Source organism: Oryctolagus cuniculus, chromosome 10 (genome assembly GCF_051225735.1).
Source record: "Oryctolagus cuniculus isolate XC-2025 breed Fujian yellow rabbit chromosome 10, ASM5122573v1, whole genome shotgun sequence".
Classification (NCBI taxonomy): domain Eukaryota; kingdom Metazoa; phylum Chordata; class Mammalia; order Lagomorpha; family Leporidae; genus Oryctolagus; species Oryctolagus cuniculus.
In genome coordinates this window covers 107792359-107809492 of record NC_142876.1, presented here as the reverse complement: position 1 = coordinate 107809492, position 17134 = coordinate 107792359, and the positions used below count along the sequence as shown (strand labels likewise).

The 17134-nt window shown below is 44.7% G+C and overlaps 1 protein-coding gene across 3 annotated transcripts in view; it reads left to right on the top strand.

Moving 5' to 3' along the window:
* Nucleotides 1–11258: 11258 nt before the first annotated feature.
* CTNNB1 (catenin beta 1) overlaps nt 11259–17134 on the top strand; it is a 38033-nt gene continuing 32157 nt past the window's right edge. For all 3 annotated transcript variants that reach the window (XM_051852657.3, XM_051852656.3, XM_089306523.1), the window contains exon 1: nt 11259–11425. The gene's annotated coding sequence lies outside the window, so the exon portion shown is untranslated. The remainder of the gene's footprint in view (nt 11426–17134) is intronic.

Sequence of the window (17134 nt, the reverse complement as noted above, 5' to 3'; positions counted from 1 at the left end):
AGCCTCCTGCACACTGTAAATCACCTCCAGACGACCTGCAATACCTAATGCAGGGGGCAGACTTTGTCCTTGTTGTTAACACAGCACTTGGAATGCCAACGTCCCACACTCAAGTGCTGGGGTCTGAGTCCCCGCTCTGTTCCTGATTCCAGCTTCCTGCTGATGCACACTCTGGGAGGCAAAACATGGCAGCTCAAGTAGTTGGGTCCCTGTCACCCACAGCAGAGACCTTGGTTAAGTTCCCAGCTTCTGGCTTCACTGGGGGAGTGAACCAGCAAATGGGAGTTCTTTCTGCCCCTCAAACAAATAAGTAAATAAATACCCAATGCTCTACCAACAGTTCTTAGACTGTCTGGTTTGGTGAATAATGATCACCAAAGGAAATCTGTACAGGGTCATTAACAATAAAGTTTTTCTCTTTGAATGTTTTTAATAGGGGGTTGGTCAAAGCTATGGCAGTGGAACCCACAGATAACAGAGGACCAACTGCATAAACACACGCATACACATGTGAATGCATTATTTAGTGAAAAAGTTAAAATTATAAGTGCTGATGAATACCTGTAACATGGATGGATTTATGGGACACTTTTTCATTCTAAGTCATGTAATTCTGATTTTTTTTAAATGGTTTACAAGGTACACATATTACTTTACAAACTGAAAAATGATAGTGGAGTTATAATGACTCAGTACACGCTAGGGAGAAAGCCAACAGTAGAAAATAATCAAAATGCAGAGTTTATCAAACAATGTATTGAGCTGCAAGGAACAGAAAATGAGTCTGGCTGACTGGAGCAGAGAAAATAATAGGAAGGATATTGGCTAGTTCAGGGAATCACCAGGGACGTAGAAACAATAAGCTTGAGTTACAGGCAGAAACCTGAGTCTAAGTACCTGTAACCACTAAACCGCTTGGTGAGGACATGGTTGCCATTGCACCCACAGCCCTGGCTCCCAGTGCCATCTCTAGGGAGATAGGATGGCAGGCAGGAGGTTCCAACTGAGGCATCAAGAGATGACCGACTGTGCATGTTAGAGTGGGATGTGAGGCAGATGACTTAGGACTGGGTACCGTGAGACTGTCAAAGGGATGGGAGACCAAGACTGAGGGAGATCCTTGAAGAGAACCTTAGAAGGACTCTTGTGGAAGCCTGCCCAGCCCAGGGAGGGGCAGTCAGGGGTCCTGGGGGAGGATCTGCCAATGGGTTTCCCACAGTGCCCCTAACAAAGCCATTAGCTGGACCAGCTAGCAAGAGCCAGTGTAGGACAGTAACCAGCAGGCCAAGAGCCGTTGCACTCTTCTTATGTTCCCTTGTGGCCCCAACCCTAAAGGGGTGGAAAACATCACTCCCAGCCAGCAGGGAGTGATGGTGACAGGAAGTCAACTCACTCTCTTTGCCTGGGAGTGAGAAGAGACTTTTTGCCTTGACCAAAGACTGAAGAGAGGATAACTATAGGAAGACTTTGTTTTTGCAATTTTGTTGCAGTGAGACTTTGCTACAAAGACCACAAAAGGGGTGGATATTCAGGACCACCTTTCTGGAGGAGGCTTAAGGGGATGGCAGGGCAGGGCAGGGTCACAGGAATAAAACTGCTTCTAAGATCATCCATCAGGATTACAGAAAAGCGACAATTGTGTATAGGGAGGATCTTTCCACTGCAGTCACTGAACTAATTAAATCTGCTTGGGCTTCTTTGTGTCCTCTGCCCCAGACAAAGCCCAGCACAGAAGCAGCTGATTGGCTGAACTGAGCTCATGCCTGTGCTTCCGGTGCCTTGGACCCCAGGATGCCCACGGGAATTAGGCAAGGGGTTCAGCAGGTGGCAGAACAAAATCCAACATGTGTACACTATAATGGGGGACCCCGTGTCCACTTCTGATGGGTACTGCACCCTCTTAAGGGCTGCGGGGAGGTGCCTGAGGGGAGGCTAGTGAGGAGTCCAAGAAGAGTGACTCAGGTTTGCTCTCGAAGGTGTGGAGTCTCATGGTACCACAGCAGGTGCAAGAAGGAATTTCACTTTTGTCTATGACTTGGTAGCTTACAAACCTCTGGGACTTCTATTTAATTTGCTCCCAACAACAACGAGGTAGGTCTCCAGTGTCCAAGTGGTGCCTGGCCTGGAGCAGGTGCTTTGGCTCAAGCAAGGCTTTTAACGGTATGAAGAGCGGTGGAAACCCAACCCAACAGTAGTGTTTAGAGGTGAGGCCTTGGGAGAATGGTCAGATTAGATGTGATTGAATCCTAGTGGCTTTAATAAGGAGGGAGAGGGAGACCCGACTGGCACAGGAGGCACACACAGTCCCACCATGAGCTCATTCAGCCAAGGAGGGTCCTCCCCAAAATTGGTGTCATGCTCTTTGGACTTTGAACCATGAGCCAAAGTGAACTGTTTTTTGTTTTGTTTTGTTTTGTTTTTACAAAGTAGCCTGCCTAGTATATTTTGTTACAGTAATGAAAATCTAATGCAGTAGGTATTCAGTACATCTTGAACGAATGGATGAGGAAAGGAAGAAATGGATGAGGAAGAATAAAACGCAGCGGTAAGGGCAGTCAGCCTAGTTCAGCGCCATACAAGGAGACGCTACCATGAGAAGCGAGATGGGCTTTGTCTACATCATGTAACACGGTAGCCACAACAGGTGCTGAGTGCTAAAAGTGTACGGTGACAAAAGAACTTGATTTTTTTCTTTTTAAGATTTATTTATTTTAAAAGAGTAACAGAGAAAGAGGGAGAGACAGAAAGAGAGATCTTGTATCCACTGGCTCACTCCCCAGATGGCTGCAAAGGCCAGCACTGGGCCAGGCTGAAACCAGGAGCCAAAAGCTTCCTGTGGATCTCCCACATGGGTGGCAGGGGTCCAAACAGTTGGGCCATCTTCCATTGCTTTTCCCAGGCTGTTTGCAGGGAGCTAGATGGGAAGTGGAGCAACCGGGACATGAACCGGCGTCCATATGCAAGCCGTCTCTAGCGGCTTTACCCGCCATGACACAATGCTGGCCCTGATTTAATGTTAATCTATTTAAATTCAATAGCCACATGTGACTAATGGCTACTGTACTGGGCAGCTGAAGTCTAGCATTCAAATTCCATTTCAGCTGACTTAGTTTATAACCTGAGTAAACTCTTTAATTTGTCTATTTCCATTTCCAAAAAAAAAAAAAAAAAAAATGGGGAAAAGAACGCTCCCCTTCCTGTGATGTTTTCAAGAGGTCCTGGTGATGCTCTCCACATTGTTGGAGGGCCAAGCTCTGCACCCAACAGAAGCTCAATAAACGGGAGCCACATGGGGTCCTTGATACTCCCCCACTGCTGTTACTGCTATGACCTAAGTGATGCCAAGACTCAGAGAGGTGAGAGGTCCTGGCTAGGTCACACAGCCAGCGCACAGCAGAATGGGATTTGCATCTTCAATACGCACTAGAGAAGCAGCTTTCTTAATTACCATCGTAAGCAAGGGCTCGAAGACTCCATATGGCCCTGAACATTGTGCCCTGATAAATAAGTCTTCCACACATGCTAGCAAAGAGCATTCAAATTCATGTAGCTTCCATGGGGATTAATAAAACATGCATTTGTTTAAAAGCGATACTGAATTTATTGCAGTTTTTTTTTTGTTGTTGTTGTTGTTGTTGTTGTTTGTGGAGATTCTCAATCAACCGATACTAAAAGTACAACTATTAACTGAGGTGTCTCAAAACCTCTTGACATAAAAGGCCATCCTTGGGTCTGGCATTGTGGCACTGTGGGTTAAGCCACTGCTTTTGCACCATATGGGTGCCGGTTCACGTCCCAGCCACCCCGCTTCTGACCCCGCTCTCTGCTAACACACCTGGCAAGGCACAGCAGAAGATGGCCCAAGTGCTTGGGCTCCTGCCACCCACATGGGAGACCTGGATGAGGTTCAGCTGTTACAGGCATTTGGGGGAGTGGACAGCACTCCCTGTCTGTCCCTCTTTCTTTGGAACTCTGCCTTTCAAACAAATAAATAAATCTTAAAAAAAAAGGCCATCCTTAACACTTCTGTATTAAAGACATCCATCCATCCATCCATCCACACTAGAGTTACTTATGTAGCAAAAATGGCAATGCCAGAGTCTCCACAAACTATAGATATAGATATAGATATAGATCTCCTAGGTACATTTACTAGAAACATGGAGAGTCGTTTTTATCAAAAGGGTTTATTTAAAGTCAGGTAATGAAAAATATCAAGGTGTAATTCCCAAAAAGGATTTTACAATAATCAGCCATTATCATAAATAAAGCTCTGAGTCTAGTCTTAAAGAACAGAGCGCACAAATTCAGAATAAAACAATGTTTTAAAATCGATTATGGAAAAGATTTCAGAGCTTTAGAACGGTAGTCCTGTGCAGAGTGAACAGAAGCAAAGAAGGTACAATGAGGAGCCAGTGGAATGAGGAAATAAATCCTCCAACCTGTGTATTTCCTTTTTGTGCAAAAAAGGGAAATCAACTTCACTGATATTTAATATCCTGTACTGACAACAGTACCTGTGTATAATTTAAATAAATGTCTTTCTGGGAGTGCACATACAAAATGGTTTCACTAAGATTTCCCAGTTAAAAATTTCTAGGCATCGTTGTTTTAGAAAGCTTAGGATAAACTTGCAGTATTATGCCACCCTTAACAATTTCAAGAATTAATCATCTTAGTTCTGTTAGTTAGCTTTTCCTATACAGCAAACCACCCAGAACATTCTGGCTTACAACAACCACCATGTTTTATTGTTGGGAACCTGCACAATGTCCCTGGTGCTGAATAAGGGTTCTGGAAACAAATCACATGAGGAAGAGGCGAAGGAACCGGGATGGGTTTGCTACAAACAGAGCAGACCGATGGGAAGGAGGGTTACTCTCCTGATTTCTACGGCGTAGTTTCCAGTGCGGTTTATAGTGCAAGGAGAAATATTTTGAACGGACGACCCCTTGCAGGAACAGAAATGAAAGCTTTCTTCTTTTCCCACATTGATTCCATAATTATACAACTATATGATTTCAGAGAACTCCATGCCAGTGGAACGACACAGTCGGCTGACATGAAAATTGCTGGGAAATCCCACCGGAGGTGTATACATTCCATACTTGTCAACTTTTCTCGTTTCTATCAAAGAATTGGCTATTTCTTTCTTCTCTCTTTAAAAGCAAACCAATAGGCCTTTGTCTCTTTTTCTCCCCCCCCCCACTCAAATTCTAAAATTGTAAATTCAAAACACGAGCAGATTTGAAAATAGATGATGAAAGAAAAGCTTTTAGTATAAACAAAAGAAAGATGGAGTGAAATGCAAGTTTGTCACCGCCTGAGAAACAGTGTGATACCTCTGCAGAGAGAACGCAGGGATTCAGAGCATTGCTTGTCCATCTGAAAAGAATATAAGAAAACATTGAAAAAAGAAATCCATACAAAAAAAAAAATCCATGCAGTATCCCTTCTGGGTGTAGCTGAAATAGTGTTCTATTTGAATAATTTTATGTCTCCTTTTAGAACTAAGATTTCTGCAGAGTTAGATCCAGATGCTGTTAAAATCCGTGCATTGTGTTAAAATACTAATATATTGTATTGCAAGCCTTTGAATGAAATTTCAGGTCCTGCAGAGGATAAATTTTAATAGCCAATAACCTTGAAAATTTGACCAGGTTAAAATTTATTTGCTTTTAAAGAAACAAGCAAACAAACAAAAACTGAGTCTGCAATGCAAAAAAATAGTCTTTTTCTTTCAATAGCATTAGTAGAAGAAAAATCAGAAATGGCCATATCCTTATTTTAAGAGACAAATAGTTTTTTTTTTTAAATCAATCTGTATATTTCTCTTCTTTTCTAGGCCCAAAGTTATTTTTTGCTGAGTGGAGCAAAATAGAAAATGGACATTTGCTCCTGGCACTGTGATCTTCTCCAGGCCCCTGCCCTGTTACCCTGATACAATGTATTTCTGGCACACACTTGTGATACAGCTAGCAACCACTCTCCTCAAGCACTCAACTTGACAGCAAGTGAGAGTAAAAAAACATCTGACACATCAGTGAGGCGTGCCACACTCTAAACACAGTTCCTTCTTGAAAGAGGTAATTTCTAAAAAAAATGATTAACCAGATAGGTAACTGCTCAGCACTGCTGTTTTTTTCTTTTAGCTATAACATGTAGCTATGTCTCATTTTTATTGAAACAACCAACGGAGTACTTCAATATTATAAACTGTCTTTAATTTTTTAAAAGAAACCCATAGCTGGTCCAGATGCTTTCTAACTTAAGGTTTAAGATCAAACCTACACGTGTTTAAAAATGCCATATTCTTCACTCCGATACATGCACAGTCATACACAGACACACCTGATACAACTCCACACCGGTGACTGAACCATTTAGAATGGGTTGGTGGGCAGCAAGGGAAAATGAACTGGGGGAGAATTTTCTGTCTTCCTTTTTTCCCTTTCTTTTCACAATAGGTATTTTTGCCAGACAGGACACCTTGCTCTGTGTTTTGTTTTAGTGGGTGTTGGGGTGGGGGGAATCATAATTGTATTTAGACTTTATGTGGCATGGGTTACTCAGTTCACAGCAGAAGCACCTGCAGTAAATTAATTTGTTGTAGCACATTAATTATCTCATAGCTTCTATTTAGGCTGCAGCTGTTGCTATTATGTTAATAATTTTTTTTACCACCACTGTATACAACAGGTTATGGCAATAATAGAAATATCCTATCTTTTTTTTTTTTTTTGGCTTCCCCCTTCCTGTCGTTTCCATTTTTCTATGGCAGAAGGGAAAGACTGAAAGAAATTTAGGCAAATGAAGCCCCAAAGCGCACTCCAATTTTCTATTTCTGAACTGATTGGTAAGAGAATGGGTAAGTGAAATTAGCAAAGAATCACCCCACACAAAGATGGCGCGTGCAGAATTTGTGAAAGCGAAAAAGAAGAGGAAGGAGAAGCGAGAGAGGGACGGAGTACTGCAGAGCTGGGGTGGTGAGTGTTTGGATGGGGGCGGGGAGAGGCTGCAGTTTTCATGAAATAATAAGGTGGGGGAAAAAAGGCATACAAAGAGTAGGTTTTTCATTGTTTGTAAAATATAAACACAGATGAATTCTGTCTTTGGTTTGTTCATGCTTTTCACTCTGCACAGCAGGGATGTTCTTAAGAAGTTGCCCTCTGCGAAATTTCACTAAATGGGAACCGTGGACCCTGCATGATGGGATTATAATCACACCAGCCACTCCTTTTACATAATTTTTTGTTTAAGATCCAGTAAGACTCCCTGTTTTTAATATATATAAAGCAATAGACATGTGTATGTCGATAAACTGAGGGTGTGCGTCCCTATAGCCTCGTGCAAGCTAAAACAAAAAACCGGTGATATTACATCTACAAATCTCAATGGATACAAAAACAATATGAAAATTTTTAGCTGACAAGAACATGTCTGCTGCCTGCAGTCCCTGCAATAGCTCACCATGTTGCCTACTAACCGAAAGATCAAAAATTATCGATTTCATGGCGCTGCTTGCTCTGGGAAGAAAAGCTACTTTAAAATTTGCATTGTTTAAGAAATGAGTTAAAAGAAAAGACTCAGTTTTTTTCTGAACACTTTGGGAATGTGAAAATGGCTTGTTGTAATCTTATCCATGATTTCCTATAATTCTATTATTTTTAGCAGCCGGAGTCCAGAAATGATTTTTTTCGATGAATTTAGGATTTTGCCGCAGTATACATCTGCAGTCCCAGAATCCTCCGGTAAGTTAATCCTTCTTGCGATGGGAGACGCCTTTTACCTTCTTGTGAATGAAATATCTGCAACCATTTTGAAATTTTTAATAGAAGGGTTGTATGTGTATATGTGTGTGTGTGCGCTTGTATATGTTGGGGGTGTCTGTCTCCCAAGCATGATTTCTTAGCAAGGCAGCGGTATTTGTGTTCATTCTTTCTCACATTGAGAAACACATAGCTTAGTGTTCTTTGAATATCATGGGTGATGTCCCATTGCCTCTCCTCCACACTCTCTATGGTAGCCATTAAAATGTACCCAACGAGGGCCTCGAGCACACAAATAACTCGGAAGCATGCTCCTGGCGTAAGGAGGGGACCAGGCCACCGCCACCACCATGGCTGTCGCCTCCCGCCACCTTCACTGTCCCTCCCTCACTCTGCAGTGCGCATCAGCTGCAAAGCCTTCCAGGGTGGCTCTCTGCCGCATTTGCCCAGTGGGTTCCTAGATTACTTCTGTGTGCAAGAATAGCCAACCATGTAGTCTGACAAGAGGTATTTACAACTACTTAGTCTGTTCAGCTGGAAAGAAATCAAAAGATAACACTGAACCCTGAGATAATGTATTGCAAATCAAAAGTCCCAATCCATAAATAGCCCACTTGATGAACTGCTACATGAAAAGCCGATTTTAATTGTTGTCCAGTGTTTTCATATTGTAAGGAAATATTGTGACGGGCCTTCTTGGAGAGTCGGGATGGACTGTTTTTAAATGCACGGAATATTATTTAGTCTTTCCTTTCTGCTAGGAGGGGATTCGGATGTAGAATCCAAAGTGACCACACCCTGGTCTCACAGCTTCTCTGCTGCCGTTTCTGCTTATTTTCGGGTCGAGTCAACACACGGTGACCATTTTACATTGATTTAAGGGACCTAATCCAAAGGAGCCACTCATCCGTTTCCCTCTCTCTAAAGGAAGCTCATTGTCTTAGGCACCCAATAAAGGTTTAATTAATGGATTTGATAGAGTTAAGTATCCACACGGTGAATGGAATCTTCTTTACAATGCTGGTTTGATTAATATTTCTTTTTTTGAAGTGCAAAAACAATCTGGGCATTTATTTTTATTTTTTTGCAGAACGATAATTCAAAAGTGTGTGTTTTCAGGTTCTATGCAGCCACTGCTTGATACGCCTATGGTCTGGTATCATGGCAAGCAGTATCTTCTGTTAAACCAGCGGGAGACACTATAATGTAGAACCATTTGTTTGGTGCCATTTCACAGAATGATTTAATTTATGTCAAACTCATTGGACTGGCTCTTGAAGGAAAAGGTGGAAAAAAAAAAAAAAAGATAACCCTGAGATTTTTTTTAAAGAAATGTATTGCTCAAAGTCAAGTTCTTGTAATTATTTTCACAGAATTACTTATTTCACCAAGTCATTAGGTATTTTCATGCTCTTTCCCTTTGGTTTGATAATAGTATTTGTCTTGATTTCATAGACGTTATTTCGTATTTTTGACGAGACAACTGTTGTTTTATGAGAAGCAAATAAAAATTCTGAGCAATTTGTTAAATCCAAATAATCTGTTTTAATGCCAGTAATTCTTAAGTATACTTACATGTGATGGAGAAAACAGCATGCTGCATTGTTGCAAATCTTACATTTCTTTGAATAACCTGTGTATTTAAGTATCACTAGGGCTAAAAAAAAACTTGATTCTAAACTTACAGAAAAAATTCTTAGATTATTTTGGCACCTGAACAGAGAAATACAGATAGAAAGTGTTCTTACTCTTTAGATTTTCTACTGGTGCAGATATGTCTTAACAGGTTTCAACAGTGTGCCTTATTAGCAAAAACACACTGAACACAGAAGATGCAAAGCTCTATTTTAAAAAAATACTAATTGTGGAGAATCAGTCATCTGATTTTAAATGTATAATTTGAATCAAATCAACTGAAATATTCCTTGACTCTTTACATGACAATTAAAACGGGGGGGGGGTGTGGATACCTGTACACGCCATTTATACCTCTGACTTTGTCTTAGAAACAGTACTTTGATGAAATACCTTTTTCCGTTCGATCTGTTTTGAGTTGCGACCAGGGAAATTAACTGCGACCAACACGCACACTTGATTCTACACAATTGCTGCAAAGATACAGATGAGAAAACCATTGGAGACAATGGACCTCACCAAGCATCATCTTAGCGGGTGGACTTTTTCCACTGCAGGGGCTCCCGCGAGCTGTGGCGAGAGACAGCGGTACCGCTGTATACAGTAAAACATCTTTAGGACCGAAAAATAAGTGTCATTTAGAGAGCAGGTTGGCTCCAAAGCATGCTATCTCCATGAGGTGATGAAAAAGGTTTCCTGCCTGTACTTCTGTATAAAGACCTATTGTTTGCATAGGCATTAATTACAGTCCTAGGAGAAAAGCCCCCGAGGTAACTTTCACTGTTGCCTTCTGTACTTTCTCCATTGTTTTTGGAGGAAAAATAAGCATAAAACAATGGAGGAGAGAGAGTGGACCGGCTTTGACAGATGCCACTCTTGCAGGATGACAATGGAGACGGGGGCAAGGCGGGTGCACTCCCAACTTCCTTGAAGTTGAGAACCAGGGGACGCTGCTGAAGAAGAACAAATTAGTTTTTAAAAACACGATCCAGGCTGCCTCCTCCACAGCTCCTCCTAGAAACAACCTCCGTGGATGTCTCGAGCGGCAGGAGGGTGGAAACGCAGTTCTTCCCAAAGGAAAAGCCCCACCAGTGGCTCTGCTGCTGCTCCGAGTGGGACCAGACGAAGGTCAGCTACTAAATAGCAAAGACCTAACCGATAGCGCGCGGGAGCCAGTCCTCCTCCACTCGTCATCTGTTCGCAGTGGGGGGACTCGGGACGACTTGTTGAACCACGCGGGGCTTCGGCGCCCACTTCACCGAGTGGGGACGGGACGGCTCGGCCCGGAGTCCGGTGGGGGACGCCGCGCCCACCCTCCGGACCGCAGGGACCTCCGGGGGAGTGAGCGCCCCGACCCGCGGCGGGGCCCCCGACGTCCGCCCTCTCGAGACCCGTCCCACGCGGCCCCACGCGGCTCCTGAGGCCCGGGGCGCGCGATGGCCCCTTCCCCCGCGGGGGGACAGGAAGCGCGCGTCCAGCTCGGGACGGAGCTGCCCTCCTCCCACATCGGCCAGAGTGGGGGTGGGAGGGCCCGGCCGCCCGGCTGCGGACCACGGCGCCCCCTCCGCTCCCCTGCTGTCTCGGGCGGCCAGGGAGCCGCCGGCGGGCCACGCTGGGAGCGTCCGAGGGGCGCGCGGGCACGCGCAGGCGGGCGCGCGCGCGGGCCACCCCGCCCCGCCCCGGGGCGGTCGGACGGCGGCGGCGGCGGCGGCGGGCGGCGCGGGGACTACTTTCGGCGGCCGCCCGCGCCCCGCCCCTCGTCCTCGCGCGGCGGAACGCTCCGCGCTGCGCCGGCGGCGGCAGGATACAGCGGGCCAGCGCGACTTATAAGAGCTCCTTGTGCGGCGCCATTTTAAGCCTCTCGGTCTGTGGCAGCCGCGTTAGCCCGGCCCCGGGAGCTGAGAGCGAGGGGGAGGCGGAGACGGAGGAAGGTGCGAGGAGCAGCTGCGGTCCCCGCCGAGCCGCCACCGCAGGCCGAGGACGGTCGGACGCCCGCGGCGGGTGGAGCCTGTTCCCCTGAGGTGCTTGGACGCTCCCTTCCCTTACCCTTCCTGGGCTGCTCCCGCTCCCTCTTCGGAGCCAAACTTCGTCCCGGGCGCGCGGTCCCGGCGGCGGGCGGGCGGGCGGGCAGCCGGGCCCGGCGCAGCCCGGAGGGCCGGGGTGGGGAGCCGGGGACGCGGGCCGGCGACGGCGGGGGCGGGCGGCGTCCAGGGCGCGGAGGGCGGCGGCCGGGCCCAGGTTCCGGCCGCGCTGCCCCTCGGGGGGCCCCGGGGGGCGCCGCGGGCGGGGAGGGGGCGCCGCGGGGGCGCGTCCAGGAGCCCGGATGACCGGCGGCGGGGTGGGGGTGGGAGGCGGCGGTTTCCGTCCCGGGCTCCGGCGGCGGCCGAGTTTGGGGGAGGGACCCTGCGCCTCGGGATGCGCCGGGGTGGGGGGCGGGGAGCGGCCGGGGGGCTCCGCCTTCGCAGCCCGGCGGCGAGTTTGGGGGTTCGGGACGCCGGAGGCCGGGACGCCACCCCCAGGTGCTGTTCTGCGGCGGGGAATGGGAGCCGGTGGAGTTGGCGGGTTTCCTCTCTGCGTCTAACAGACGACTAAGGATATATTGTTAACAACCCTGCCTATGTGAGTTCGAATCGAAACAACTTTAAGCCTCAGAGTAACTAAACTCTCCGTGCAGCCGGCGCGATGCGTCAGTAGGGTGTGCACCTGTGAAGTGTGCGTCGTGCACCGAGGTTTTCTCGTGCGTGCAGGCGAGTGGGGGCGGCGTGGAGCGCTCTGGGTTTGTGGCCGTGGGGCTTGAGACCCCAGGACCGTAGGGGAGGGGACGACGGGGACCGGCTCTTGGTCCCCGAGCGGCCCGCAGGCTCCAGCCTCCGGCTGCCTGGAGACTTCTCGATCGTGGGAATAATTTAATCCAATAGTTGTGTGGCAGCTGAAGTTGATTCCCCTCTCCCCTTTTTAGAGCACGTTTTCTTTTCAGCGGAGCGAATTTTTTTTTCCTCCCCCACGAAATGGGACAGACGAGAATCCAAGCATTGTAACTTGTTTTCGGTGTTTAGTGCGGGGAGAGGACTTTGAACCCGACTCTCAAGGAAGTTCGGTTCCCGTCGCCGGCTTCTGGATCTGCCGAGCTGGGGCGCGGGGTGTAGTCGTTTCCTTGCTGGAGGGGGCATTGTCTCCTACTTTGTGTCTTCCAGACATCTGTGGTCTCCCCTCCCCCTGAGTTTGTGCGCGGTGAATGAAGGGAGACTGGGCTGCTGGTATGCAGAGGTCGGCGAAAGGAAATCGAGGAGTGGTTTTAGTGAACTGAGAGCTTTGTATCGTGAATAATGGTGGCTCAGACTAGACAGCAACTTGAAGAGACGGCTGCGTTTCCTTTGATGACGTCTAGGCCGATGTTTTTCAGATCGCTAAGTTGTAAAGTATTTTGTCTGGAATTTAGAAAGCCATTCCATTATTTACTTGCCACTTGGTGAACCGTCAGTACCCTTCGTTGGCTTCCTGTTAACTTGTCTTCATGTCTAGTAAATATTACATCGAGCCCGGAGTGTTACCTACATTATGCTGCTGTTTACTGTTTGTTGGAATCACTGACTATTTTGGAGGTGTTTTGTTTGGATTAAAGCTACTTTCATTTTACTTTTAAATTCTCAAAAATCTCAGGTAGAAGAAGAAAATTCCCTTATGGTTTATTGGAAGTTGTCCTTTCATACAAGACAAAATGTGATTAATTTGCACCCAGTATTCATTACTTTGACCTAATCTTTGTTCTGAAGGCCAAGCACAAAGACAAGGCCCTGAAGTGATCACAACAGTAACTTGAAAAACTTGCAGAAGTCTGTTCTCCAGGATTAAGGGAATGCGGAGACCATTCAGTCTGAAGTCCTTGAGAAGGAATTGAAAAACTGCCCTAGAAAGCTTAGTATTGCCTGTAGCTTAGAGTCCTGTGGCGTCCTAGGCCTGAGAGCCTCCCATAGACCAAAGCAATCATTTAAAACAGCTTTTAGGAAAAACCAACTTAAAAAAAAAAAGGCTAGGAAAAAAAAAATAAAGCATTTAGTAGTGTTCCAGTGTCAAAACTTTTTTAAAAAACCCATTGGCATCTGATGTCTTTCAAGATTAAGTATAAAAATATATTCCATTATTAAAATTTATCAAACTGAATTGACCTAGTAATGGCTGGCATTGAAATTGTCACAAATGAAGGCCTGTATGCTTGTTTTTGTAACCCCACTGCCAAAATGGAAAAAGATCGAGAGGAGGAAATTTTTCTAAGGGTGATTGAAAATATGGTACATAGAAAAACTGCAGGTAGCATTTTTGTTCCAGTTAGGAGAGGCAGAGAGAAGGAGCATGTTGTTATTGTTAAAACTAGGGGTATAGAGAGTTTGATTATCATTCATTTATGGTTAAAGGTAGTGAAATTAGAACTGGCTGTTTAAGTCTGTTCAAATGAAACAATACATTTGTTATAAGGTGATTTTGTTTCCCTGTCATAGTCTACTAGTTGGTGATAATAATTGTAGTTGAGTAGGTGGTAAAAAGTTTATACTCTGAATGGGGTCAGAGACATGCTTGACTGCTAAGCCAGGGCAAGAAGGATGAAAGCTTTTATATCTGGATAGACTTCTGATGTTAAAGGGGGGGGGGGTATTGTAACTCACTGGTAGTGGTACATGCTGGTTTGTGATTGTTTTTGAAAACATTGCTTGTATTAACTTGGTTGTTTTCTTGTAGGCCTCTATTTATTGGAACTATGGTATCTATTGTTGAAACAGCTTGACTGAAAACGTTTTTATACCAGGAAAGTAAATAGTAAACATAGACCAGAATCTTTTTCTGATTTATTCAAAGCATGTAGCTATTGCCTGTTGCAGCTTCATGGAGAAGATATCTTGGCAGAATCAAGTCCTCCCACTTTTTTTTTTTTTTTTAGATGTATTTTATTTTGAAAGGCAAAGGTACAGAGAGACAGAGGCAGAGAGATCCGTCTTCGATCCGCTGGTTCACTCCCCAGATGGCCACAAAGGCCGGAGCTGGGCCCATCAGAAGCCAGGGGCCAAGAGTTTCTTCCAGGTCTCCCCCGTGGGTGCAGGGGCCACCAAGGTCTTGGGCCGTCTTCTGCTTTCCCAGGCCATAGCAGAGAGCTGGATCGGAAGTGGCTCAAAGCAGCGGGCATATGGGATGCAGGCACTGCAGATGGTGGGGGCCTTAGTTACCCTTGTTTTAACAGACTGTTGTTGGTGTACTGTTTTGTTCATTTGTGTGATGGATAACTAGGCTAACAGGTTAAAATACATACTTGACAAGTTTTGCAAAAAGGAAAATGTTACTTTTCGTGGTTTGGAAAAGTTGGAATTAACCCCTGTAGTTTTTCACTACTTAACCTCAGGAGAAAGTTCTTTATTTCCTGTTTACTTAAAGTCTCTTTAATGTTTCAGGTAGGACTGAATTGACTCACTCTGAAACCTAGTTTCCTCTGTTGAGGACTGAATCCTGCTGTTCTTGAAGTATGCACATAATCTCTTTCCTCCTTAAGGAAAAAGAAGCTTTTAAAAGAGAACAGTCAGTTGAATTAAGGACCCATTTTTAGGGCTTAAACACTTTTTTGAGCTTGTTAATTGTGGGCATGTCTCTTAGGAGACATCCCTCATTCCCTAAGTCTCCTTCAAACCTGAAGCAGCAAAATGAGTGTGTTTTCATGCTTTGGTCATATTGAGTGCCCTCCAGTGGATATAGCATTATTCTTGTGATTTATTTTTTATGTTAATTCCAGCAAGTTTGTGTTGGTATATATTTATGAATAGTTCTGCTGAGAAATCAAGAACCTTTCAAAATCAAGAATAATTTATTCATATCAATACTAATTAAAAGGCTGGCTTTAAAAAAAATGTCAACTGAACCAGTATTTGCAGGATTAAAAATCAAAGTTGAATTATGAAGTTTTATTTAGGTCTGTTTAGTCCTGCCTAAATATAACGATAAACCAAAGACTCATACTTACTTGAGCAGATAAAAGATCACAATGTTTAGCCAAATTGATGAAAGAAACGAAGAATCTCAGAAAAAACTGATGATGGTGTGTGAATTGTCAATTTCTGTGAAGTCCCACAGTAAAACAATAAAGACTCAACTAGTTTCTATTAGGAACTAGATGGAAACAAAGCTAGTTGAGTCCGTTTGCATGAACTAAAATATAATATCCTTGTGACTGTGGGGTGTCATTTGTACAGGGTTTTGGGCTGTAGTCCAGTATAACAATGCTTTGATCTTTAAATTTTTCAGTAAAGATTTTATGGTAGGCTCGCAATGTTAATGTTTTTAGTGTTTCTGCTAATAACATTAATTTCTGAAATGCTTGTTTCAAATCAGTTTAATTAGTAGCAGGAATGACTTATCTAGACTTTTGGAAGTAAAATGGTCAGTTCATGAAGAATTCTCAGAATTTAAATTTTTTCAAAGGTTTTATTTGAGAGTTAGAATTACAGATTTATTTGAGAGTTAGAATTACAGAAGGAGAAAGAAAGATCTTCGATCCACTGGTTCACTCCCCAAATGGTCGCAACAGCTGGAGCTGGTCCTTTCCGAAACCAGGCTCTGAGAGCTTTTTCTGGTCTTTCATTTAGGTGTGGGGGCGCAGGCATTGGGGCCATCTTCCCCTGCTGTTCGCAGGCCATGGCAGAGAGCTGGATTGGAAGAGGAGCAGCTGGGACACAAACCGATGGCTTAACGTGCTATGCCACAGTGCTGGCTCCCAGAATTTAAAATTAAAAAAATTTTTTTCTGTTTCCCTGGTATCTATTTAGAATGAAATGAAAATGTTACTTTGTAAGGAAACTGATGGTTTCACTGATTGCTCCACTTTGCTCTTGATGTTTAGTATGGTTTTGTGGAAATATTGATAGGACTTTTGACTATTTGAGATGTTTGTTGTCATTTCTAATTATGTTTTAAACAAAAAAGGACAGAATGCCTTAACTAATGGTATAAATGGTTAGTGTCAGAATGGACTATTCCTCTATGAAAGATAATTTTTGGAATTAGTGTTGTCCAAGTTGGTGCTTAGTATTTGTAACACTTTTTTTTGTAAACTTCTGTTCCAATTTTTGAAGGTTTTATGAGAAGTGAGAATAGATTTGTAAATTCTTTTAAAGATTACATTCATACAACTTAATGAAAAAAAAATTTCTGCTAGGAACTTATCTCTTGAAATTGGCCATTTGCCTTATAGCATATAACAGCTTGATGTTAAAAGTGTAGGACTAAATTAGTTTTTTTTTTTTTTTTTTTAAAGATTTTATTTGAGTGGCAGAGTTGGAGGGAGAAACAGAGAGGTCTTCCATCTGCTGTTTCACTCCCTAAATGGCTGCAACAGCCAGAGCTGGGCCCATCTCCCAGGACCTTCTTCAAGGTCTCCCACGTGGGTACAGGGGACAAAGGACTTGGGACATCTTCTGCCTCCCCGGCCATAGCAGAGAGCTGGATCAGAAGAGAAGCAGCTGGGACATGAACTGGTACCCATATGGGGTGCTGGTGCCTCAAGGAAGGCTTAGCCCACTATGCCACAGCACCCGCCCCAACAAGATTGCTTTCACAAGTCATACAGAACTGGTCTTGTTACATGGTGGAAATGGCTATTCATATGGCTTCCAGGATCAGGCCAAGTGTAAGGTAACTGGGACCCTGTGGACTGCCACAAATGGGAGAACACATGTCCCAGCTGAGCAGCCAGA